Source organism: Thermobia domestica, chromosome 1 (genome assembly GCF_964235325.1).
Source record: "Thermobia domestica chromosome 1, izTheDome1.hap1.1, whole genome shotgun sequence".
In the NCBI taxonomy this organism is placed as follows: domain Eukaryota; kingdom Metazoa; phylum Arthropoda; class Insecta; order Zygentoma; family Lepismatidae; genus Thermobia; species Thermobia domestica.
In genome coordinates this window covers 315,120,350-315,146,198 of record NC_137454.1, presented here as the reverse complement: position 1 = coordinate 315,146,198, position 25,849 = coordinate 315,120,350, and the positions used below count along the sequence as shown (strand labels likewise).

The following is a 25,849-nucleotide window of genomic DNA, read 5'->3' as shown; positions in this document are numbered from 1 at the left end:
CGGCATTTATATGCATTAAAGCAAGAAGACACACACACACATACATAAGAAATGAACAATTCAATAAATTTATGATACATCAAAATGTAAACTAGAACTTCTTTTAAAGACACCTCATTTTAAAAAAAGAAAAGGTAGTAAAAATATAACAAAAATGTCGGTGTTGTCAATTTATAAATTATTTCTTCATAAGAAATAAAATCCTTTTACGTGCAAAGCTATTCGTCAATTCCTGTGTATAAAAATACATTTATTAAAGGTATTTAGCATATTCTCCCGTGACGGTATGTCTTGATAACTCAAAAATCAGAAGCGTTATGGCATTCCACCGCACTCCGTCTCACTCCGACTACTGTCCTTGTGCGTTCCTGATTTCTACTCCTGCTTTGATCTGTTTTACTTGGGCCCTTTTGACGTGAGTCCTTTTGACTCGGATTATTGTTCCCGGAGCCCTTTGACATGGGGTTGTTTTGAGTAGAGTCTTCCTGTCCTTACCCTCAAAATATGCAAAATGTCATTATAACTGTTAAGCCGATTATCGCAAACTACATCGCAAATTTTACGTTGCGTCGACGCAAAACGTTACGGAAAGTGCTCAACAAAGGCATAATCAATTTTGCACCCCATTTACTTTGAGTAACTGTAAACATTGAAAAGAAACAAACGACAATCGTATATTTAGGTCGCTGAGGAGAGGTTGTGTGGCATGCATTTAGTGATAATGTGTTATCAGAGTTTTATGTTAACCAGGAAGTTTTTGTGGAATTGTTCTTACTGTGCGTTTCTATAACGCTGAACGAGATACATAATCAAGGTAATATATATATTTATTTAATAATAATGTCGATGTGATACGTAAAGATTGGGTGCAGTTAGACTGATGTCGGACGGTGATAATGTCATATTTAAGTAATATTTAGACATCAGTGTCATAACGGTAGCTATTGCAGCAACCTACCATCATCTTCATACTTTCTCGTTATTGAAAATTTTTAACTGGAAACCTAAGAAATTTTAGATTTTTTAGGTGTTTTAGTGTACATATGTAGGTATTTGTCACTGTCAAAATGCATTGTTTAAGCTGACGATACAATCGCCAATAAAACGAAAACTGAAGTAATTATTACTAGTTTAGTATATTTAAATGTAGATACTATTGCCATACTATTTTTATCGATAACATTGTGAAAGACGAACTTGTGTATGGTAAAAATTTTTCGTATCATTCACCTTAAATTTTGTCACCATCAGAAACAGTTAAAATTTCTGTAAATAATTCGACACTTTTCCACTAGGCGATAAAAGTGCTAAATCAGTGTGTACAGCAAAGTTATGGAGAGCCAATAATGTAGGGTTGAGTTGAGAAGCAATAACGTAGAAACTGAGGAAAATAATTTAGAAAAGAATGCTGTTGAATCAATCCGAGGCCAGGATTAGGCTGGATGATTTTTTTTTCAAAAGCCTAATATGTGGTAAAAAGGTTACTTAAGTGCATGTTTATTGTAAGGGTCCATACATAAATTCATTGCATATATAGCTACTTCTTTCAGTGAATCTACTCTCTGTTCTTAAAAGGATCATTTTTGGAGTGTGATCACTTTCAGATGGGCTTCAGTTCACGATTGATCCGTGTAGCAAAACGGTGTGCGTGGGTTTCTCGAGGTTCTCCCGATTTCTTCATTGCACCGTTTTCATTCAATATGACCGTGTTCCTTTTAAGATTAAGAATTCATTTGTGAGGAAGTTTCCATCCTACTAGAGATTTAAATTCCAGTTGATAGGATTTGTCTTCCAAGAGTTGTGATGTGTTGAATGAAAATTGGATTCGTTTTGTTTCTTGGCTCAACTTTACAACGCCCATTCCAGTTGGTATCCTTAACGTGGCTGATTGCACCTTATAGGATTAATTTTCACGAAAGAGGTCCAGACTTATCTTCTTCTAATGTAACCCTTTCCTTCTCTACTCTGCCCTATTCTACGTTACGTTAAGCTATCTAAACTGGTGATAATTTTCAGTGTGCATGAAGACTAACTGGAGCGTTTCTTGTAAATCCCTCTTTCTTTTTAACGACAATTACCCTGAAGCAAGGTTCAACTTCCTCCTCACCAATGTCAAAACCAATAGCCCTCATCAGGAAGCCTTATAGAACGGATACTAACTCTATGGCCTATGGAACCCGAATGTTCAATGCCGCGTTCACAAAAGCTCTCCACTAACTTTTATCCGTAGCTGATTGGATCCAGTTTCTACTTTGTACTCCTATTTCTGCGAGAACCATCTTAATATTGTTCTCCCATCTGCGCCTAGGTCTTTCTAATAGTCGTTTTCCGTTGGTCTCCCAGTTAAGATTTTGAAAGCTTTCCTACTTTCTTCCATCCTGGTTACATAACCTGCCCACGTGAGCCTCCTAGACTTGATGATCCTAACAATGTTGGGTAAACCGTAAAAATTATGTAGTTCCTCATTATGAAGTTTCCGCCATTCTCTATTCCCGTTTCTCTAGGGTCCGAATATTCGTCTCAGGATATTGTTCTCCGATCATGTTTCGCAACCATGCAGAACAACAGGCATGGTTATCGTTTTACATATTTTAAGCTTGAAATTCCTCGACTAAATTCGCGACAACAAGAGATTTTAAACTGAATAATAACACAAATTACCTGCTTTTGGTCTACATTTAATTTATTCGTAAATATGGTTTTCGTCTGTTAATATTGATCCTAGATATTTGAAAATATCTACTTTATTAAAAGTATTATTCGATAATTTAACGCATCCACAATTTGCCGTATTACGATCCCGACGAACTTCCATGTATTTGGTTTTCTCAGCATTTACTTCTAAACCCATGTGCCTGCAAGCGTTTGATAAGACCTCTGCATTTCTCTCTATTGTTCTCCTATCATCCTCAATAACATTTACATCATTATGCCATAACCTGGTGAATACCATTCAACTCTAGGCCCTGGTTGCTGTCTTTGATTTTCCGTATAGCGTATTCCAGAACAAAGTTGAATAATAATGGCGACAACGCTTCTCCTTGTTTCAGGCCATTTTCGACGTGAAAGCTCGTTGACAAAAAATTTCCTTCCTGGGCTGAACTTTGATTTTCATTTAAACATATCTTATTTAATCTAATTAGTTTTTCGGTATTCCGAATTCTGTAAAAATGTTGTACAACTTCTCTCCTAACCGAGTCGTAAGTCTTTCTAAAAATCAATAAATAGTTGATGTATCGGGGTATTGCATTCCCACTTCTTTTCGAGTACTTATCGAATGGTAAATATTTGGTCGATAGTTTATCGATTTCGTCTAAATTCGCACTGATAATCTCCAAAAATTTCATCTGCGTATGGGGTCAATCTTGCTAATTTAATGTTTGAGAGGATTTTATAGTACGTTGACAGAAGAAAAATGCCTCGATAATTATTACAGTCAGTTTTTTGTTGCCTTTCTTGTGAATTGGAACAATGATTGATTCTTTCCACTCTTGTGGCAATTTTTCCGTAAAGAAAGCATACGCATTGTGGTATGAAAACTGTTATTTGAAGTATACCGTTACGCGTTTTCTTGCTGGGTGATGGTAATTTTTGTGTGGATTGAGAAGTGGCGTACCAATCGAGTATCTTGTGCCCAAAATTTCGATAAAATCGACTCTGCGTTTTGGATCAAATTATGGACGTTACAATGTCACAGATATCAAATTTTGGAAGCCACTAGAGCAGTAATAACGGAAGTGAGACGGACGGGGCAATGTACATCCAAAGTACCGTAGTGTTTGGGTAGGAACAACGTTGAAGAGTTTAATTTTAAAGAAAATGCTTAAATCGGCAGGGTTCATACACTACATGGAAAACCTGGAAATCTCAGGGAAATTGATTTTGGAAGAAAAAATCCTGGATAATTCAGGGAAATCGATCGTATCTAATAAAAAGCCTGGAAATATCAGGGAAATTGAGTTAAATATTTTTGTATATTTTGAATGTATTCAAGTATAGAACAAAGTTTTGGATATTTTAAATTTTATTTATTTTCTTAGTCACTCGATATTTAATTGCAATCGTTCATTGGGGAGAAGGATGGCCGTTCTTAAATATATAAATATATTTTTCTTAAAATTTGTGTTCTCTTACTGTTAGTTTCTTCCAGTATACCTGGAAATTGCAAAATTAATACCTTCAGGGAAATTGAGTTCAATATTTTTGTATGAACGTGATCGGTACCACATTTCATCGCACAGATGTTTTTCAGTAGGTGTAAAGATTATAATGCTGTTTACAACAATTAGGTATCTCGAATATGACTACCGATTGTACGGTTTTAACAACTCGTGTAAGATATACGGGTGAACTAATAATTTTGACCCGGTTTTTCTTTTATTGGTTAAAAGCAACAATTCAATCATTATTATTATCATGTAGCAAAATAAATAAATAAAATAAAAAGTAGTCTTATTTGCGTACCCTGCTGTGATAAGAAACACAAAGTAAGATACGAACAGAGTGGTAACTTTGTATGAGCCTCATAGTAATTTTCTAGCCTCCATGTAACCAGCAATTTTGTTTCGTGGCTTTCCAGTGCTCCTATATTTTTGTGGCATTGCTACTGATAGGGTGTCTATCTGTCACAAAAAATCACAAAATCAGAAAACAGTCATGAAAGTCAAGAAATTTAGCTTTTGGGTCACGATTTTATTTTTTTATCTGTACAAATATAAGTAGAGACTGAAAAAAAATGTTCTATAAAACGTCAAAACAGTAATAACTAACTGAAGAGGGAGTTCAGGGATGATGTAAAACGATTCTTCATTTGTGTGGTTTCAAAACTGCTTAAGAAATTATCAATATTGAAACCATTGTTGAAATACCTGCATTGTATACATCCACTATTCAGAAAGGAGATTACTTGTTTATCCCCTGCACGGAATTTGACAAAAGAAATGAAGCATGTATTTGTATATTGTAAGATCATCGATGTCTTCATGGACGAGTGGGAACTCTTATTGTGTGGAGCCACTTATCGAAGCTTCTTGGTTTATGGAAAAAGTGAGTGTGGTGATGTCAGATACTTGCCCGTGGATCAATACTGAGCAAGAGTATGTGAAATAAGAAACTCATGTGGAACAATTAAATATTCAATGATGTCTAAAGTGGTTGAAGTTTGCCTGTCAGTATTTCATGGTAGTGCTGATGGTGAACGTATTGTCTTGCACACGAGAGTATAAAGACTCTGAAGACAGTAAAGGACAGGATTAGAATGTATGGAAGAAAAGTTGGAAACATACCTGTTACAAAGCAATTAATAGATGCTATTCAGAACGCCTGGAGAAAGTATAAAAAATACTTAGAAGAGTGTAGATTCAAAGAGGCTGCAGTGACAAAGATTTACAGAGAAGAAAGTGCGTTAAGAAATGCGAAGCAAGAAACTATATCAAAGGAAGTTTCAAAGAATGAATCATCTCTGAAGGAATTAGATGAAATGGACGAAAGATTACAGAAGGAAACGCAAGTAGCTACTAGGCTGATGAAAGATGGTCAAACAAGATTGTCTTCTGCGGTATTAAATATATATATATATATATATATATATATATATATATATATATGCTGATAGTAGTGTTGCCCAGGCAATGCTCCAGACCACATTCTTGAAGATGAATGAACTACAGACAATTCAAGACAAGCAGAACAAAGAAAAACGAAAGATGGCAAATGATCATATTCAGACACTGAAGAGGATGAAAGTGTAACATACTTTTACTCTTGTATATATTTCCTTATATGCACTAAGTTCTGAGTGCAATTGTGTACTTAGATACTTAACAAACCAACTCTTTGTATCAAGTGTTATGTGATCTTTCTTTGATTTTTGTATTGTTTTTTTACAACTTATGTATATTATTTTTTTTTTTTTTAAAAAAAAGATCTTGCAAGTGATGAAATTATTCACATTTTGTAGACGTATACTTACAAACACTGATTTTTTTGACGTAGATTCTTTTTACACTTTCCTTATGGTTGTTGCTTAGTACTGGTGAGCTACATACGAAAACACTAAGAAACTCGTATAAAATTTTGCAACAAGATAATTACCCTTTTTAATTATATTTAGAGTACAATGTATGTTCACTAACGATTGGTGTAATTTCCATGTTTTTTTTTTTTTTTTAATTTCTACGTATTGGATAATTGAAATGTTCCTTTTTCACAGCTTCACGAAACCTCCTATATTTTTCCGTCATGATTTCCTATATACATATTTTTTTTCATTGAAATTGGAAAGTCTGTGTTGAGTTACCTCGCGTGCGGTCTACCTCCTCCTCTGTTATATTGCTAAACCTAGATTTTCATTTTTTAAAAGAATACGTGGATTTAACTGAAGTAAGGTTCTAATTTAACGAAATTGAATTTGGAGGACTCAAGCTGTGAATGTACGGGTGAGCAGCTTTGAATAGTTGGCGGTCTTGATCTGAAACCGATCTGGAGATGTGGTAAACATTGGCTACGTTTCCAGCACTGCTTAAAATTAAGTAATTCTGACAACTTGTTGTAATTACAGCTACCGAAAAGTGTTGTTGTAATGTTATAGTAGCAAAGTAAATCAACAATTATTTTATAAAGTTTCCACTACAACATATTAAGCAATATATTGAATTTAATGTTTTTTATTTTATTTATTTTTTTAATTTCTGGAATGATTTAAGATGTCAACTCGCAGTAAACGGATGCTTGAATTTGATACTTATCTGAATACTTTTTCGAGATGAAGTTCTTTGAAAGAAAAAATTCAGTTCCTTGTAAATTTGTATGTACTTGTTCGCAATACTGATATGATGTTCGTAGTATTGAACCTAATATACTTTTGATGTGTTTTGCCCCATCCGTTTCACTTGCGTTATTACAATTGTAGAAGCTTTTATCGTTTTTTTTTTTTTTTTTGTGTGTTATAGCGTTTTTAGTTTAAAATAATAACAATTATGAGTTGTCGTTTAACGCATAGATTTGAAGTAGGTATTAACCTGACTTAAATGCCATCTGATAAAGTATAGATAGTTGGCAACACTGTCAATTTCGTTGTATTGCAGAGATTGTCAATGAAATTTACCACAAATATACATTTCCCGACTATACACATAGTGTCAGTATTAAAAGTACCCTGCAAAATCATTATTAAATTATATTCTTACAAAAAGACAGTTATAGATATGCGACACTCATTTTGGACATGAGTGTACTTCCACCCATACAAGCGAGCGACGTGAAGAGCGGTATTGTGAAGCGTTTATCATTTGCTGGATGAACTGAAGAAATGTAAAAGTGTCAGTTATAAGTGTTCAAGATGGAATGGGGCGGGTAAGAAAGTCGCGTGTTTTAATTTTTTTTTTAAATTCAACTGCTAACTTTATTTTTCTGCAATATATTCTACAGTTAACGAAGATTTTTTTTACAAAACATAGCATTTGTAAGATCTACAGTTCACATGGAGACGGCTGGTTTGATTGATTTTCAAAGTGGTACTTCCTTGCTCGCTTGTAAGGTTAAGTTACGCAATAAAACCACGTTAGTACTGTTTCAGTTGCCTAATCTCAACCTTAGCGCCTGAAAGAAGGTTTGTTGAGTTGCATATTAAACTTTTTAAATTTTTTTTAAAGATACATAGATGTTTTTAGCCATTTCTTTAGAAAACCAATAATATCAAATCAAGAGAAATAGTTAAGGATCAAGCTAGAATAAAATAATACAAATAAACAATGTTGAGATAAATCAAAATTAATGCTATCATTTTCAGTATTCAGAAATGATTGCAATGACAGTGCTTCAGCAAAGGTGTCCCCAGTGCTGAATGAATATTGTGAAATAACCAAGAAATATAAAAAAAGTATCAACAAATGCAGAAACACATTAAAATTTAAGAAATCTTCTTGCTGTTGTTTGTGTTTTGCACGATTTTCACACGCAAAAATAGTTGTCATTGTCAGCAGGATCAGATTAAGTAATGTGTCAGGAGGCACTGTATGTACAGGTACGAGAAATTGATCGATGTCTCGTTAATCGGACGTTTTTTGAAAATATTTCCGTTTTCTTCATATGTTAGAGATTTTGGAAGGTTTACACCGCAGTAAAGGGTAATGACAAACACATTTTTAAGGTTTGTGTTTAATGTTAGTTTAAAATAAGAACTTAGAAGCAAAATAATCTTAATTTGGCCGAAATTAAGAAAATTACCAACTCCGTTGGAAGCGCTGTTTTTCTAGGCCAGGAGGGAATTCTGTAGTTTAACAGGTTGTGTCGCCTATATTGCAACAAGAACATCTCCTATAGCCAAAATGTGTTTTCTTCATTTTTTTGTTTCTCCATGTCCTTCTAAGTAATAACTTATTTATTTGAGGTAATTCTGTAGTATGGGTACTATGTAATATTGGTAATTTCTTGTGACGACACTTCGGTCTCATCTGGCCCCAGATAGACCGTGGTCCGTAGTAGGCTTAGTGACCACGTGAGACCAGCATGTCACCATACAAATTTTAGCCGATTGTGTACAGACGTTGGACTCACAATTCCACAGGTAAGGCTGTTTCTTGTACTACCAGGTTGCCTATTATACACTGCAATAATTTTTAATATAAAAAGTAAGATCAGTGAGTCACCACAGGTCATAAGCTAACAAGAAGTTGTGTGAAACCAATCTGGCACCACGTGGCGGTAAGGAAATAATTTATGAGATCAACGTAGTCTCATGCGGCACTTAACGTGTTAACGTAGAACTAATACCTTCACGTCAGTGACAGAACAATGTGGATTCATATCCATAAATAAAACACTTAATCAAAATATTTCTAACATTTCTTATATCTGCAGACTCCATATAAATAAAACAAAAGGTGACAATTATCAATCAAAAGAGACGAATTGGGATACGATCATAAATGAAAATCATATCTTAAAGATCATAAAAATCATATAAAAGAACAGACGTATACCATGTAAGAAATCCGTAGCGTAGTTGCGGGCGAAAACATAAAATCAATCAGTAAATATGATTGAAACTGGTTCGAGTCTCGGACACGGAATTTTATTTTTTACTACTATAATTGCTTTTTTTGTGTGTGTGTATGTGAGAAAACATGTCATGCTTCCACCTGTATTACTGTTCTTTATTTTTGATTGCAAAGGTTTCGTAATTATTTTCTGTATGCTCTTTTATGCATAAAGAATGCTTTCCAGTAAATTATATTTCTTAAGAGCAGTAATGTAGGGACTTTTAATAATCAATTTTCACATTATGTATCGTCTCGAAAATTGTATGATTGTCTCGTCTCGTGGCATCACTTCTTAATGCATTATAGAACTTTCCCCTCTATCTGCTTGTCTCATAACTTCCCTGTTAAATGTTTAATTTTTTCTGTAAACATTTATTGAGGTGAGAGTTCTATGATGCATTTAAGTAGTAATGTTGTAGCTTTAGTAAGTTTATGAGTTTTCATACTTTAATTGTTCTTATTATTTTCTATAGAAGCTAGGAGATTGTCGCAATTCCCCCAGGTTGGGCATTTCGGACAGTTACGAGCAGGCCCGTAGTTACGGGGGGGCTAGGGCGGGCTCAGCCCCCCCTAAATTTTTTGCAGCCCCCCTAACTAAAATCATAGTTCGAATTAACGGGGGATGCCGGGGAAATTCCCCTTCAGTAAAAATTTATGTCCGGCTCGTATCACAGAAGTAACATAAATTTTCGCCTTCTACATTTACAGCAACAATACATAAGCACCCCCCTCTCGTTCGAAAGTTTAATTCGAACACTGACTGAAATGTTGGAAGAAATTGTATTTCCACATGTATTCAAATTTACTTTTATTATCCTCATTTAAAGTATTGGCCTATTTATGCGCTACGCTTCTTTGAATTGCTAATATTTATTTGAGGGTGAGTCTGTTTATATATATATATAATGCTCCATGTGCAAACGATCTTCGCTGCACGAGAAAAATAATTTATGGTTATTCTATCCGCAAACATGTATTTGTGTTCAAAAACAACATAATTTTACCTTAATCTGCGGACGAAGAGTTTACTTCTTCCTGTTCTTTTTGGAATTTGCAACTGCAAACATCCTTTTGCTGTGAGTCATTGGCTTTCGGTTAATATGCGAGAGATTGAAAAGACAGCATCCCTCAACAAGGGGTCACAACTGTTTCGCTCTAAATCACACAGGTGTATGGGTTTGTTTTGTGTATATTGGACATGGAGAGAGAGAGAGGGGTGGGGGATTTTGACTACGTTTTATGTCACGTCATAACGGAGTAAGAAAAGTCTCCTTTTCTGAATTGTATTTACTCTTGTTGTGTTGTGAGTTGAACATGGTTGTAATTGAAAGTTGGTCGATGCTGGTTTCTGAAGATGCACCGAAGTTCACTTGAAGAATGAGAATTGTAGTGTAGCAGCAACTTGACTATTTGTTAAATAACTTAGAATAATATATCTTTAAACTAAAGATAAGTTCGATTCACTTAATCTTTATCGGAGGTAAATAATTAGATACTTGTATTAAAATAATTTAATAATTGTTGCCAATTTTTGGTGCCAGAATCAAATGTTCAAGCAGATCATTAGACGTAAGCCTAATCATGCAAAGTTACTATTTTGTAAATGAATACCTTGCAATCTTCTGGTATGTAAACAAAAAATGCAGCGGACTAAACGGAGGTAGTAGTTGCACTTATAGGAAAAACAGAATGTTCAATTAAAAATTGAACCTTATTAGATGATAATATGTATAATGCTTTATAAATTTGAAATTTCACCTTTGACTTAAAACAGGGTGCGTTGGGGAGTTTAGTGTCTCTCTTCAGCAGGGAGGGTATAAAGAAACGGGACCTATAGCTTAAAGTAACATCCAAATCACTATCGGTTTGAATCCGAGGACTCCCAGTACGGTTTGAACCCGAAACCAGACGCGCCGAAGGCGAGCGCTGTACCCATGAGGCTACGGGGTAGCCCACAAAAGTAACAATTTGTTAATGTAGTTTCATTTTGAAGAAGAGATATCTTCAATAGAAATAAGTAAATAGCTCTTTAAATAATTAGTTCTTAACTTAAACATTTTAGTACCTACGGGAGCAACTGATCTCGAATTCTTATTTGTACAATGTAAAGAAGAATTTCATGTATACTTTGATATGAATTGTACTATACAAAGAAAATTTAATGAACTGTTACTTCTCTTATCAATTTCGTTTCGAGAAAGAAGGTAACTGCGCTAGAACATGGAACTTTTTTGAAGTTATTTCTTATTTGAATGCTCGAGTACCAGATCATAACAGATTACTTTTACTTAAACATGACTTTAGTAGCAATCATCCTAAATGATTGTTGATAGTATGTTCCAAAGAGTCTAGAACAGTGGTTCTCAAACTGGAGTCCGCGGACCCCAGGGGTCCGCGTAACCTGGCTACGGGGTCCACGACGTCTAAAAATTGAAATGTGTTGTGATAAAATGGAACTCACAGCTGTTATGCAAAAAGTATTTTTTCAGTTACTAAAAAGAAAGCAATTAGAAATTATACGTTTGTAAATTTGAATATTTTCTTTACTAAATTTCTGCCCTGAAGCCGGTCAACCTTTATATAGAACTACTTCAGGTGAGAGGAATTGCTTCTTTGTTAGGGCATTTTTTCAAAAGGAGTTGTACATTAACTGCACCATGCCGATCTTGTTTTGCTGAGTTACAAGGACATCACCAGAAACCTCGATCTGGACACAATTGTTTTAAGATTGGCAGCATCCAAAACAAGGAGACTTATACTGTGATAGTGTTGTTAGTGATTGTTCAAATGTACAACTTGTTTCTATTATAGTGTGCCAACATGAGGAGTGTATATATGCGTGTTGTGTTTGTGTTTCCTAATCTTATGAAATTTATAAATTTGTAGATAGCAAAAACCCATAAACATATCATTATTTCTTTCGAACATCACCATAAAAAAAAGATCAAAAAATGTTTAGAAGTACAAGTGTAAAATAAAGCGCGTGATATTTAAAGAAATATAAAGTTTCATATCTAAGGAGATGTAAATAATAATACAGGTAAAATGTTAATTTCACTTTTCCAATATACATATATTTGTTTAGGCCACATGTATTTCAAAATATTGATTTAAGATTCTGAGACCCTTCTCTGTAGAATCTCTTTGAAGATAGTATTAAATCTCATTACTCTCTAGATGTTTTCAAGTTTCACAAATATTTTTTCAGTAATCAAAAATTAAAAAACGTATTTCCTATACTAATTCTTCGGAAATTTTAATGATTGGTTCGTTCGGCCAACTATTTTTTTAACAAATATTTTTTTTATTTCCTTGAAGATGAGAAAACGGAAGAAATATTTTGTTGCCATAACAAATAAAATAAAAAGGAGACACATAGTATTCTAGCTTTCAGGTACAGTTGTACTAACGCTATAGGGGAAAAATTTAATAATAATTCCTTCACGCTGTAGTTTTAGTTTTAAGAGCATAAGAAATTATTCATCATCACACACACAGAGACAGACATTATATATATATATATATATATATATATATATATATTGTATAATGTCTGTGTCTCTCTCTGTGTGTGCCCACCCTAATTTACATTTAGCCCCCCCTAAATTTGGAGGCTGGCTACGGGCCTGGTTACGAGTTCAAGGAAAAACAAATCTCAAACTTCTCGTACAGGATTTTGAGATTTTTGTTCTTAATTCATGCAAATGTATAGAATTATTATGGTATTTGTCAAATTAAAAGAAAGTATATTATTTTGGAATGTAAGCAATTAAAAGTTAAGGTTTACATGTACCTGCCATAATTGCCCCACACATAGACATAGGCACACACACACATGGAAATATGTGCTAAGTAAGCTATTCAGGTAGTCTTTCACCTCGATCTCTGGTAGTCTGACTTATGAGTTATTTCTAACTCTGCTAGGGCCTCAGGAAATCGGTTAAAACGTGTGCGTTTGTGATAGGAACTTGACCAAAGATCGTGTCACCAGCTTGTTGAATATCGGTATCTTGGCGGCGTGTTTTTTTTCTTTTTTAGTTATTATATTTGGCGGTATACGATAAACTAGTACCGTGTTACAACCCCTGTCCAGAAAGTTCGCTGAATGTGTCTAGATTTCGAATGGAGTGTTGTCTTACCTGAAACAGCAGTTACCGTCCTTCGAAGTAATCCCCGTTGATGGTAACCTGAGGACGCTGGGAACTGTTGTACAAGTCCTGGAAACTCCTGGCGTACTCGTCATTAAGGATAACCTTCAGCTGGGTCCTACCTTTATATTGGGTGTCCGAAATGTCCGGAAACCTCAGGCCCTTCAGGGCTGATTTCAGTTCGGGGAACAACAAAAAGTCTGGATAAGACAAGTCTGGAAAGTATTGTGGGTGGTTGAATGAACAACTCACCTGTTGGCCAGGAACTGCTGTACTAGAAAGTGTACTAGAAAGTGTGTGTGGCTCGGCAATGTCATTGAGCAGGGTCCAGTTGTCTTTCTTGGCGTACTTATGGCATACCCGCTTGATCTGTTGCAGCAGACGTTTCAATATTTCCACGTACGTAATGGGCATTTAACGTGGTGTTCTAAGGGAGAATTCTTTATGGTAAGGTCCTCAGGGTCGAAGAACATCACAAGCATTGCCTTGATGCGGATCTCCACTTCGCCCCTTGCTTTTCGGTGACCCTGCCACTTCATTCTTTGACCTTTGCCTTCGGGGTCGTACCTCAGGCACCAGATCTCGTCGCCTGTGAGATGGTTTTCAGCAGATTTGGGTTTTGATCCACCCTGTCGATAAGGTCTCCATGGACATCAAGCCAGAGTTGTATTTGTTCCGGCGTTAAAGTGCGGGGAGCGAGACGAAAGCAAAGTTTGCATTTACCCAAATCCTAAATTATTATGAGGTGGACCGTTTTTTTTATTCCCATTTCTTCCTCTATCATTAGCAGTATCATACGACGCTCTTGGGCAAAAAGTTTCTTCACTTTCTGTACGTTGTCTAGGTTGCGTGGTGTTGCAGACCGGCCAGTTCTGTGGGCGTCTTTCGCGGTGTCCCAACTTTCTCAGAAACGTTTAAACCACTTATAAACACACATTAAGGTGGCAGCACGTTCCTCGTAAAATTGTCAACATTTCATGAGTCTTTTTCGCTGATTTCCTAACTTTGAAACAGAACATCATATTCATTTGCTGCTTCATTTTAGTATCCGTTTTTGGTTTCGACCACGCGCACTACGCTTTCACTCTACAATGTACTGTTTACATACGATAAAAACACTCGCAGCGCCGCCACTCGGAAACTTGTTTTGATATAACGTGACCGGCTCGGCGCAGGATGCGGCGGTGGTGCACTGTTACGACCGTGAGCAGTACTTTCTGCAGAGATATGGTATAATTATTTAATTTTTCAGAGTGCTTATGTGTATATGTAAGTTCAGGTGTATGCCCAGTTTTTTTTTTTTTTTTTTAAAAATCTCGTGTTTAATATATTTTCACACTCGAACATTCGTTACTTTTGGAAGGAATTTCGCATCAAGTATTTTAATTTACGGGTATAATAAATGTTATAGAAATACATAAAAAGATGTCATGTTATTTTCTTTAACGACTCGTCATGCTTAGCTTGGTAACTTCCATTGTGGGAACTGTGGCTTAATGGTATAGTGCTGATCTTTAGTTCTAAGGTTCCTCGGTTCTATGTTTGTTATGGACAACATCGTGTTCAGGAGTTTCCTGCCACATTCCCATTCCATCTGTAGTTCATAATCATTCATTTTCATTAATCATCTATCTCCGGACATAACAGTATGTCGTAAAACTAGAAATTGAATTTCATTTCCAATAATTTCCATTATTAACACTAATTACTACTATAACAACATTGGTGGCAAAGGTTCTCTTGCAGAAATTAATGGCAAAACATCCGAAGGCAAAATCTCTGGAACTCGAATTCAACTTAAAACGTGGCTGTAGTTACGAATATTCTAGAGAGAGTTTCTATCAAATGGTAAGATCACGTACACAAGTGACCGTTGAGTTTATCTTGCAGTAGAAAAGAGGTCAATTTAACGTTAACATCACAGAAGTAAAGTTGTACTGCGGCCGATTTCCAGTAACATAGGTGATCCAATTATCGACTCTCAAAAGCCGTGGAGTTGAGTTGAGTTTAACGTTCCTTTCAGCAGCGAGGCTATATGAGACGGGACTTACTCATTAACGTGGAATCCGAACCACATGAGCTCCCGCCGGGAATCGACCCCGGGTCTCCCACGCCAGAGGCGCGTACGCTAATCGCTTAATCATGAAGGAGCTCTCTCTCAAAAGCCGTTTACTCTTGTCTAGAGTTAGAATTAAATCAAATGAATGTTGATTTTCTCAGGCGTATTAAGATATTTATTTAGAAAACAAGACTTATTTAAATTTCGTACGTACGATTGCAAGATTATAGCCTTTTAGAGAGAGAGACGGGTGACCGAGATTGTTTTGAACAAAATAGATACATACGTACGTGAAACATGTAATAAAAATAACGTTTAATATGTCCAGCAATAATATGAAACGTTTAAGCAATATATACATGTGGAAAATCATGAAAACCGTAGCAAAAAGTGTAAAATCATATAATAATAGTTTTTGTGTTGTTGAAAACGTCAAATCCAAGGTTTAAAAGATCTTACGTGTTCATATACTTATAAAAACACGGATGAAAAAAAATCTCTTTGACGAACTCAACTGTAAAATGACAAAGAAAAAAAAATCGGAAATATATTTTGTTGCTTCCACGTGTCAAATTCACATGTAGTTTTCCTACTATGTTGGTTCATGCTATTATGATCAAGAATTATTATTATTAATAATATTTTTTGTTTATGAATATTTTCTTCTTAGTACTGATTAATTAGTGCATTAATTCGCTTAGATAAACAGAAATTCGTACACAAGATGATTATAATGCTAAGTTGTAGTGATCTAACGATAGTGCCCGTAGGACATCTGAAACAAGATATACAGGGTGTTTAAAATATACAGCACTCATTTTAATAGCACTTGTAATTAAGTATCACGAGCAGCCATATAAGAAGCTGAGCTTGTAATTAGTAATATGGATGGTCAGTGTCTCCGGGATATATTTCAAGCTCATTCTATCTCAAGATCTTTACGTAGCTCGACTATGGTCATTGCCGGAGCCCGATTGGCGATTTGGCGTCGTCCCACATGTGCGCGGTAGAGCTGAGGTCTGGAGACCTAGTATGTCAGGGCTTGTGTATACCGAGTAGGATACGATGCGTTTATCTGGCGGTTAGAGACATATGTTGTCATGTAGGAAGATGAAGTTCTGCAAAGTGTAAGGCTACCATATTTTCAGAGCGTGAAATCGGAACATTTATTTTTGAACCTTTTCAACTAAATAATAAGAAGTTAGGAACACGTGGCAATTATTGACAGTTTGCGTTGACGTGAAACTTGGGCTTCAAAGCGAGGCTTAAAGTGAATAAGGAAACAGTTCCGGCACATCAGTGTTATGTGGGAATTCAGTTCTTGTGCAACATGTGGACATTTCTTTTAGTCTGTTATTACATTTTGGGTTTAACTGCCAAGCAACTATTAATATGCTATATTAAAACAATTTTGGGATTTTCTCTCTTTAATGACTCCCATCATTGTTTACGTCCCGGCAAATGAATGTGGTAAGAGTGCCAGCTATTTTCTGAAATCACTATACAAGAGAAAATGCGTTTTCAAGCTGCTAGAATTTAAATGGTTGCTGTCATGACAGGACGTTAAGCTTTATATTATCTCCAATTCTGGCAGTAAGGCCTACCGCTCACTGGCAACATTTTGTCGGGCAACTATCTTGTTGGAAAAAAACGAGAATTTTGGAAATTTTGTTTTTTTTTCTTCATTTTCATGATTTTTCTATCTAAATAGCTTTCTTATAGTATATTCTATAGTTGGATAAGAATTTGATGACCTAAATGCCATATTTCACTCTGAAATTCACCATCAAGATGGATGGAGCACATGTTTTACGAATTAAAGCTAACATGAAGAATGTAGTATTTGAGGGCAATTTTAGAGGCTATTTAACTTTATTTTAACTTTTGAGCTATCGACATTTTTTTTTCTTCTCTAGATCATTTCAATTCGTCATCCGTGTTTCATTTCTAAGAGCTTAGTACTCTAGCTTCTAGCGCAAAAGTTAAACTTACTTTTTTTCTATATATTTGTCAAAGCGTACGTTTTCAATATATCCGTCAAACCGTACTTCCACATTTCTGTTATACTGTAGCTGTGCAGTGATTTAGCAATAATTTTCCAGACACAACCTTGAATACCGATTTATACAAATAATCAGTAACGGATTTAGAAAAGTACTTTAGGAGGGGTTTCTCTGATTGTCTCGTTTTCTAAAAAATCTTAATTTTATTTGGGAGGTGCTTGAAGTTTGAGTACAGGCATAACTAATATTTCGTTTCATTTATATGTTTAGCAATAATCTTCCGGATCATTTTATACTGAGAATCAGTGGCGGATTTAGAAAAGTATTTTGGGAAGGGTTTTTCTTACTAATGTTTAGTTTTTCTAAACATTCGTAATTTTTATTTGACGGGGGCTTAAAGTTTATGAGTAAAGTCATAACTAATAGATATTTCGTTTGTTGCAAACATTCCGTAACTTTGGGGAACGGTTTGAGTACAAAACCTCGTGGACCAAAACCTCGCGGCCCAAAATCTCGCCTGGCCAAAACCTCGCGCCCCAAAATCTCGCCTGACCAAAACCTCGTTGTAATGATCTCGCGACACAGAATCTCTCCTGGTCTAAATTAAGCGAGACGTAGTGTCGCCTGGGAAGAAATGTCGTCAGGATAAAATCTCTTCACGACGATTTCTTCAATGTAGAATGTTTATATATTTAGAACGTATATATTTAGTAATAACACATACTTACATTAAAATAATGACAAGAGAAATTCTAATGAATGCATTGGAAATCTTATATATAAAAATTAAATGACTATGTTTGTTACATTATACCTCTTGAGCCATCCTACCGATCTCAATCAAATTTTCAACATAGATGAGGGGTATATATATATATAGCCGTAGCTAGAGATTTCGGCGCCCCTACTCTCACCAACCAAGCTCTTCCTTCCTTTTTTTCTTTTTACTTGTGATAAAAGCAGCAGATTGTTATACTACACTGAATTTTTATTAAGCTGCAGGCGAGATTTTGGGCGGCGATGTTTCGACCGCGAGATTTTGTCCGTATCCCTGGGGAACAGGCTTCAGTCCCAAAGACCGCCCCCCTAACCTTCGCGAAACCGCTACTGCTGGTAATTAGTAATAATAACGATTTAAAAACAATAAGAAAGGATACGGTCAACTCACAGTACACGCACTATTTCTACATTCACAGATGAAATGAAGAAAAGCTTTGTCAGAATGGTCGAATGCTGGGTTGAATCCCGGACTTCCCGATAGGAGCGCAAAATCTAACCACTCAGTCATGTTTGTTGTGCAGTTGTATTTAGCTTAACTTAAATATATTCCGTAGTCCTTTTTTATTTTTTTTTTGGGGGGGGGGGAGTTCCGTAATGATATGTTGAATCCCTCTTGTTAAAAATTAAGAAACTTGAGGATTGGGTAAACCGTGATGGTGGTTATACAAAACTTAACTGTAGAATTTCAAGAATATACAGAACCAAAAGCTCTAGATGTGCAGCCTAATATTTCTCTTACGTTTTATTTTAATTTTATTTCGTTTCAAAAAGAGGGTATGAAATATTTTGGAGGAAAAATACTGCATACAATTTTGCTAGTTATTTATGTATTTTTTACTTTTAGGGTTGGCTGGTTTACACCAACTTTTTTTTTTTTTTTAATTGGTTTAAACCAAAATAATAAAAAGAACGAAAAATGCGGATCGTGTGAACTTCATGGTGACGTTTCCACATATCAAACCCCTGCATTAGTTTTATTTCCCTTTCACCTTTTAATCAAGGTGTCCCATGTTCAATTCTCAGTCGAACCACAACCCTTCTTTCATGCGTAAACCAAGTAGCGTTTCGGATGTCACTTTAGGCGAAAGTCTTCTCCTTGATAACCTCGGTATTACGTAAAGATGTTAAGCCTAAACATACGTAACAAAACCAAATTGTCAGTGGCGTGCCGTGACTTTTCTCACAGAGGACTAGGTTCGAAGAGAATGTGTGCTGTAGAGTGGAAGTCCTGAGTAGTATTGTTGACACCAAATAACACAACTTATATGTTTCTGTAAACGCTTCTTCTACCAAGCCTCTTTCTTTCAAGAAATGGATAATTTCAGTCACAGATTTACTTGAAAAATTGAGAGTCTGTAAACCTATATTAATTCACTCCGCAAATTGTTAAAATTAAAAAAAAAAAACTCCCGTAAATTGATTTAAGGGTCAAAAACAAGCAATCAGGAAATCGAGATTTCAAGCACTGAAAATTCTTTAAATCTAACAGCTCAAGAAATTGTAACTCACTGAGATCTTGAAATCACAGTATCAATAATGTCATTGAAGATACGCACATATTTAATTTCTGAATCTGTTGAGTAATATACTTTACTTCTTTTATTAGAAGGTTCCTGTTGTCATCCAATTCTACTTTTCTATAAGTCTTCAAAATCGTTTCTCGCATTTCTAAGTTGAGATACCACCTTTTGTACTTTTTGGATGCAATATTTCACATCCAAGGTTTTACTTTAAAGAATGTTGAATAGTATATCCGTGCGGAGAAATGCAAAATCAAAATCCTTCAATGATAATTCACATTTTTTCTTTTTTCTTATTTGTAGTCATGAAAGCTTCGGTGTCGCAATTATCTGAATCTTCTACAATGTTCTCAGAACACCGTAAGAGTTCTATTTGATTTTCACTTACTGCATTCACAATTTTGGAATTGTAATTCCATCTTATAGTGGCAACCGTTGGAAATCGCTTAGTTACTTCTGATTCAGCAAGTGCGTTACAGCGTTTCGATGAATATGAAAAGAAATTTGGAATGCCACTTATTCTAAAAAATATTGTACATTCCTTGATGTGATTAACAGACTGTGGAACAACGAGATTGAGTCTGTGATGATAGCAGTGATTGAGTGCACTCAAACACCTTTTCACAAAAGATTGTAAACCGTTCAAATGTCCAGAAAATGTGGCAGCTCCATCAATAGCCTAGTGCTACAAGCTTTTGCTTACAATTAAAATGAGAGAGAATTTGGAAAGCATGCTCCCTTAGAGCAGTCGCAGTGCAATCACTAGTAACATCTGCAAAACAAATAAATCTTTCGTGAATTGCCGTCTTTCACGTACCGATTGAATGTTGAGAGATCTTTGCAATGTCCGTAGTTTTGTCCAACATTATTGCTGTAAGAAGTGTATTGTTTACTTCTGACTTAATTTTATCCAGAATTACTCACGAACACATTTAATAATATAATTCTGAATTCTGTTTGACGTTCCTTTAAACACTCCCATGCTGTGAAGATGACAAGTCAACATGGGCGCCCGAACGAGAGGGCAGGGTGGGGCCCGGACCTTCCTCTGGCTCACGAAAATGTATACGTAATATAGCAAACCACGTATATTAAATACCAGAAATACCAGACGCAACATAGCAACCATGGAGATGGGCCCCTCCCTAGAAAATTTTCTTCAGGCGCCCCTGCAAGTCCATTTAGTGTCGTACTTAGAAAGTAACTGAATTACTTCACTATCCCTAATTGACAGAATCTTCCTGTTTGTTATGACTTCTAAACGATAGCTCTTGTTTAGCCATAAAACAAGAGGAATAAATCAATCGGTTCATTAGTTCTCGATTTGAATCAACTTCTGCATTGCTTGCTCAATTGAAAATCAATTCTGGTTTCCCGAAAGTTTTCAATTTAGTTATTGTGGACAGGTGTGAATAACATTTTTCTTGGCGCAACTTGGGTTTGTGAAAATTGTTCATGTCACAAAAGCCATCATTATTCCACACGTCCTTTTCTATGTGGAACAGAATACAAGGCCAGCAATACAGTTTGTTTCTTGTCTTACATGCAGTTAACTATTCTGAAGAAGTAAAATAATCCGTTTTGATATTATGTATATAATCTTTCATTTTTGTCTAAATGGAAATGCTTGGAGTTGTTCTACCACTGGTTATTATTTGTTGCATTTCTTGAAAATTAAGGAATCCAATGGTCCAGAATACAAGATTGAAACCGCCGATCCCCACCCCTACTATCCCCTATACCAATTGAAGTAATATCACTGCTTGCGCCATCGCTTTGCTGCAAGGGACTCGATTTCTCAGACGAGTCCCCTTCCATACTTTATTCTTCGAGTTATTTGCAAAATATATTGATAATCTAAAAAGTTCACACTTCACTAGATCTCTTAAAGTGTCAAGATTAATACTATAAATTTAATTGCTTTAAAACTATTAACTGTAAAAAGCAAACGAGCATTAAATTCGCTTACGACAAAACGCCCGTGCTTAGAGCTTAGACAACATAATATGAGGACTAGCTGACTGGACCCTGTTCCCTTCCCCGAAAAAAGCCGATTAAAACCCGAGCGTTTCCGATCTCCACTTCGCTGTCGCGCCCAGCACACGGGCGCTGACTATAGTTGTGTCAGAACAATTGAAATAGTGTTATTTTACGAAAATAGAGAAATGCAAACAATATTTTCGTTTTCTTTGGTATATATTTATCACAAAATACTTTAATTAAAATTCCAGGGGACTAGCCTAGTCCCCTTGACGGCACGCCGCTGCAAATTCCAGGAGATGGTAGGTCCATAGACAATGGAAAGTCTCGTCGAAGGGATTCAAGGAGAAAATCCCTCCGAAGCAAAACTGGCATTCATTGTTCTTATTTGCCGTTGTTGTAAGAATTGAGAGGTCACAGTGAGTGAGGGTATTGCTACAGATTTGACTCTAATTTTCTATGTATTTTCCGTTCTTTTGCAACTAGGTATATTCTGCCTTTCGCTTATAGTACCCATTACAATTGTTCCGAGTTTTCGGTGAAAGACTGTTCGTGTCAATTAAGGACTCTCTACCATTTTTTTTAAAGCTTCGTTTATAATATAATATTTTTTTGCATAACGTGACTTAATCTCTCTCTGCGAATCCTGGAAGCTCTTACAGATTTTTTTTGTTTATAACGTTAGTATGATACATCAGACGTTTCAGTAAATTTCAGTATGTGACATAGCAAATATATTTTTTAAAAAAAGAAGAAAGTATTTAACAGCCGTGTACGGTCACCAGCAAAAGGATATATTTTCCCATATATGTTATTTTTTCAGACGGAACGAATTGGACGATTTGAGTTGCTTTCTAAGGCTTAAAAAGAATGTGCTATGATTCTGTATAAATTACAGAAAACTGTTACTTTGGATCTTATTGATACAAAGAATAAATATGCTCGTAAGCATTTTTGGTAGCGACTGGACATGTCATTTATTTTAGGATTGTAACTGTATAACATACTGACATTGGCTGTAAGTGTACAGTTGACGCTAGAAGTCGGTCTGTTTCGTGAACTTCTACAGAGTTCAACTTTTTACATACATGCGAAATTTTTTAAGATAGCTTTTGGATTCTGTTTATTCATAAACATTGTTCTAGGTGCAGTTGTGAAGATCTTTTGTTGTGAAAAAATAAGAATGAAGCAAAGGAACGGGTTCCTTTATGGAAAACTACCCGGATGTATATTTTAAGCTATTATTTCAGAATTTTCATGACTGAACTAAGGAAAACTGGAATAACCTCAACGAGTGATTGTCGTAGTATTCAAACCAAGGAACTCTCAATGGGAAAGAGAGCGTTAACCAATCAGTTGGATACTATATGGATGGTGGATCCTTTGCGAAAACAGTTTTCAGCGAAGTGATTGTACGCTATAACTTTATAATTGGTAGGGGCCGCGGTGGTTCAGTGGTAGAGCGTTCACCTCTGGTGCATGGGGTCTCGGGTTCAAACCCTGCTCCCGCCAAGTGAACTTTGTGGTGGACGAACACTGTGTGCATGGGTTTCCTCGGGGTTCTCCCGATTCCTCCCACCATTTCATTCATTTCTCATAATCACCGTCTCCTTTACCCTAGCCGGCATAATCGTGGGACGTAAAACTCAAAAATTTCATTTTTTTTAAATAATTGGTATCGCACCTGCGACTTTGTACAGTCCGCAGCAAAAAACCTGCAACATGAGCATTTACGTTTATTATGAAACTACGCCTAACAGCGCAGTGAATCCACATAACATCTAAGTGGCACGAATCACGCCAGGAGAATTCTCGCGTCCTCCCCTGCACTCTTATTTTGGAGCAAAAGACTTCGTCGTTTCACAATAAACTTACATTCTCATGTTGCAGGTTTTTTGCTGTGGACTGTGCATGAGAGGTGTGCGCGTTGCACGCTCCATTGCCTCTTACATTGCCATTGCGTTGCACGCTACATTGACTCTTTGGTGTAGAGTCAATGCTTTCTAGATTATTGGCCCGTTTTTTAATAACAATGAAGAAGCAGAGTAGTGACTGTTAAATCGGAACGTTATGTCAGTGTTGAAGGTCTTTGTTAAACCTGAAGTACGGCACTTCAGAATTGACTCCCAGACTCTGTATTTCCAGCAGAATACAGCAACAGTCCATACATCAAAATATCGTATAAAGTTGTTCAACAATTGTTCCGAAATGTTATCACTTGGCATGAAGGCATCGCGTGGTCAGCCCAGGCTTACTGTCCTAAATTTTTTTTTCTCTGGAGATTGTTGAAAGACCGCGTACTCCAGAGGCATGTCACGATTATTCCAACAACTGAAAGAAGCCATTGTTGACGAAGTAACAATTATTGATAAACTACGAAGCATAACTTCTGGAAACATTACAACATGTTGATACTTAAGAACATCCGTTTGATGTAATTTTCATGCAAGTTGTTGATAATGAAAAGGCATACTTCAACGTATAATTAGAGACCGATTTCCTTATTTCCCTTTCTTTCATCATCTATGACCATATCCAGTATGCCAGTCGGCTCTGCGCTATTTTGTATATTGAAATGTGATAATGTAATGCATATTGAAATGTAGATAACACCGTGGTCTAATGGTTAGAGCGTTGGACTCACGTCCATGTGATCCCGGGTTCGATTCCCAGTCGGTGCTTCCCAATTTTGGGCGTCCACCCAGCGTCGTGAAGCAAACTAGGCAGTCACGTGAATTAAAGACGTGACGGCTACTACGACTATTGTGCTGCCAAAATGTCTTGAGCCGTGGCAAAAATGCGAACTAAAGCTCACACTCTTACATACCCACGCGTTGAGCCAATAAGGGTTCAGCTGTTGCTAAGCGAGAGAAAGCGAGTGGAATTCCTTCAGCCGATAGCAGCGCTTGCAACGGAAGGCTAGGTATCAAGTCAATGTGGTATCTTTATAGAAAGCTCCTGATATGCGTGTTCGAGACTGGGCAATGCTGGGCTCCGACACATGTTCGTCGCTAGGTTGGACATAGTTCACCCAGTTGGTAACAAGAGACGTTGTAGCGGCCCAGGCCCATAGGGGCTGTCATGCCTTTGGTTATGTTAGATAATGTAAATGTAACAGTTATTTGCAATCCCTTTACATTATTTATTATCATCCCACATTATAGACCTACCACTGCAATTGAACTTCACTATATATATATATATATATATATATATATATATATATATATATATATATATATATATATATATATATATATACCGTGTGCATGGGTTTTCTCGGGGTTCTCCCGTTTCCTCCCACTTTCTTCATTCCACCATTTCACTCATCTCTCATCATCACCGTCTCCTTTAGCCTAACCGGCATAACCGTGGGACGTAAAACTCAAACTTTCATTTCATTTTGTATATATATATATATATATATATATATATATATATATATAGTACTTGTTATCGAGCAGGTGTGGCTGAGAATTGTTTAGTTTGTCTCACATATTTGCTTTTCAGATACAGATATGGCAGAGATAATTTTTCGTCACAAGTTGCTCATATTAGTGCAGTAATATGTAAGTTTTGTGCAGAAGAAATGTACATCATTATTTGTGTGCAATGAACCTAAATATTTGAACTATGGATTCCTTCGCATCTTCTGTTGTTTGAGAAGTAGTTGTTTTTGTCGTTTGATTCTTTTCTGATCGTATTGTGCTTCGCCTCACCGTGCATACTAGTGATTCGCCTCAGTTACAATCTCGACAATCATGCTATTGTTTCCCTAAACGATTGAAGAATATAGCTGTGAAGTCTTATTTCTTTTTCGCGATCGTTCATTTTTTGGAATGTAAGTGAAAGATAGTTAGTCTTTTGGTGATTATAAAGCTGTTTCGGCAAGTATGAAATTTGAATTTTTGCTATTTTAAAAATTTTTTGCCAAGTATGACTGATTTGTTGATTAAAACACTTAAGTATTTTTTCTCGTTTCATTCTTTCTGTAAATCAAGTGCTTTTAACGTATTTAGAAGGCTATGTCATATGCTATCCGATAGATTTAAATCAGGTTTTTGCTGTCCGAAAGTACAAATGAAACTCCATATTTAGTCCTTTCGTACATGCCAGAAAAAGATGATTTTTTTTTTTTTTTTTTTTTGTAAAACAGCACGTCAGTAAAACCAGGTTTTGAGAAAAATGAGAAAAACTATACTACGCTATAGTTTATCCTGTAAACTAATATATCAAGTGTAGGCAGCACCTTGACAGGTGCAGTTACCTCACAGAATGTGTGTTTACTCGTAGCAAACACAACAGTGTTATTAACTTC

General features: G+C 35.9%; 1 protein-coding gene across 3 annotated transcripts in view; it reads left to right on the top strand.

The window, feature by feature from the left end:
- Positions 1-657: 657 nt before the first annotated feature.
- The window catches only part of LOC145662508 (protein DOP1 homolog), a 166,371-nt gene continuing 141,179 nt past the window's right edge, over positions 658-25,849 (top strand). For 2 of the 3 annotated variants that reach the window (XM_081728179.1, XM_081728162.1), the window contains exon 1: positions 658-814. The gene's annotated coding sequence lies outside the window, so the exon portion shown is untranslated. The remainder of the gene's footprint in view (positions 815-25,849) is intronic. The other variant, XM_081728170.1, reaches the window with a different exon arrangement.